The following is a 2,653-nucleotide window of genomic DNA, read 5'->3' as shown; positions in this document are numbered from 1 at the left end:
AAATGCAATAATGAGATTGGTAGAAAAACAAGATAATCAAGAAAATTTGAGACAAATAATAAGAGAAGAGTTAACAAGCTTATGGAATAATTCTGAAATACCTACTTTAAAAATGATACTAGACAAGTTAATAAAATTAGAAGAAGGAAAACAAAAAATTATACCAGAAAAAGAAATTACAAATAAGCCAGAATTAAAAGCCATAAATGCATGGAGAAGAGTTAATGAGCCAATGATGATAGATATAAGTAAAATGAAACCTAATATATCTGAACCAATAGGAAAGGTATTAGACAATTTGGGACAACTTAGTAAAAAAGGAAAGTTCTAATGGAAACTAAAGAACAAAAAGAATATAACGTGATAACATTTTTAAAGAATCATGGAAAAGAAATTTTAGAAAGAGAAAAATATAAGTATGAACCATTAAAAAAGGAAACAAATTGTGAAAGCAAAACTGAGTTTAAGATTGATACAACTGTGATAGAATATTTAAAGTCAAAATTAGAACAACAAAAGGAAGAAGTAGAAGAAATAAGAACGGAGAATAAAAAATTACGATTAAATACTAATGAAGAATGGTTAGAAAAATATAAAAAATATAAAAATAAATATAAAGAAACTAAAAAGGAACTAAAAGATGTAAAAAGAGATTTAAGACAAACGAAAAAGGAATTAAATGAAAAAACAGAAGAAAATAAAAAAGAAATAGAAATATTGAAAAAACAATTAAATAAGTTAAAAGGGAAAAAGAATACAAGTGAAGTTTCTAGTACTGTGTCTACAAATAATAAAACAAGTACTAGTGAATCGGAACAAGATAATTTAGGAAAAACAGTGAATATAATAGAAGAATATAACAGTAATTATGAAGAAAATTCTGAAATAGAAATAGAAAATAAAAATATAATAGAAGCTTTAGAAAGAATGAAAAATGTAAATGCAGTAATAAAACAAGAATCAAATAGTGACCAAGAAGATAAAGAAAATTATACTGATATAGAAACTGAAGAAATAAAAAATGAGGAGATGGATAACTACCCAGAAGAAGAAGTAACCGACCATAATATGGAAGTTATAACAAGATATAGGAACACGATACCAAAACACATACCAATAGGACAACATAATGAATTTAAAGAATTTATAGGATCAATGTCACAAGGCGTAAACTTAAATGGATACTTTTTAGACTTAGATAATGTATATGAAGAACAAGAAATTAGTAGGAGAATAACTGATTGGAATTTAGGAATGTATATAGCATTAATGAACTCCACTCATACAGATGAGTTAGAATATACTTATAACTTGATCTCAAAAACGTTAATTGGAAAGGTAGCATATTGGATAGAATCTATAGAATATCAGTTAAAAACTGAAGTACTAAGGTATGCAACGGATTGGAAATCAATGTTACAAATATTTGATATGATATTAAAAAGAGAATTTTTAGGAGAACCTTGGATAGTAGCTAGAGACCAAGTTCTAATAGAAAGAAAAATAGAAATAATAATGAATCTAAATAATATGAAATGCTGTAAAATTAATAGGTTACCAGAATATACTATAAGTTTCACTAAATTCTTTTATGAAGCTAGATTCTTACCCGAAGAAGGACATATATACCAACAATTATATTATGATCATTTACCAGAACCTTATAATACTGAAATAACTAAGGAATATAATAAGTTAGAACCTCGTGAGAACACTCTCGGTGAAAGAATAAGAGTACTAAGAGGATATCTAATGAGAAAATGTGAAGAATATAGGGTACAACAGAAGGTTAAAAAGGATAAAAAACTAGGATTAAGAGAAATATGTGGATTCACTGAAAGAAGATTAGTATTTGGATGTGAAGATAAAAAACCCTATAGGAACTATAAGAAGAGGTATAATAAGAAAAAATCATATGATAAGTACAGAAGCAAACAAAATAGAAATAATTATCCTTATAAATACAACAAATATAAGAGAAAAAGATTTAGGAAATTTAGAAATACACCAGAAAATAGGAGAAGATATAAAAATAAGAGAAAGTTTAGAAGAAAACCTTTTAAAAAGAAAGATATAAGTGAATGTAAATGTTGGAATTGTAATGAAAAAGGACATTATGCTAATAAATGTCCTAAACTGAAAGAAAAGAAAGTAAAATATATAAATACATCACAATTCATAATGGAAATAGAACAAATTAAAGAAGATGACAATAGATGGTATGAATATGAAGAGTTTTATATTAGTGAAACTGATAATGAAATAAACTTTATAAATTATGAATCATCTAGTGAAAGCAATTGGGAGGAATGGTAGCAATATACATAGAAGCAGATGTAGAATATAAAAAATATAAATTCCTAAAACAAAAAATATTTATAGACAGTGGAGCAGATCTATGTCTAGTAAAAAAAGAAGTTTTAGCTTCGTATAGATGGGAAAAATCTAATACACATAGAACTAGGGTATCAGGATTTAATGAACAAAAGAAGGAATTAGATGTAATAGCAAAAAACATGAGAATAAAGCTAAATAAAACATTATTCAGTTTACCTATTGTATATCAGAATAAGATGAAGCAATCTATATTATTAGGAAATAACTTTTTAGATTATTTTAAAACACATATAGTAACTTCAAATTCCCTATCATT

Source organism: Apium graveolens, chromosome 2 (genome assembly GCF_009905375.1).
Source record: "Apium graveolens cultivar Ventura chromosome 2, ASM990537v1, whole genome shotgun sequence".
NCBI lineage: Eukaryota > Viridiplantae > Streptophyta > Magnoliopsida > Apiales > Apiaceae > Apium > Apium graveolens.
This window is presented reverse-complemented; position numbering follows the sequence as displayed.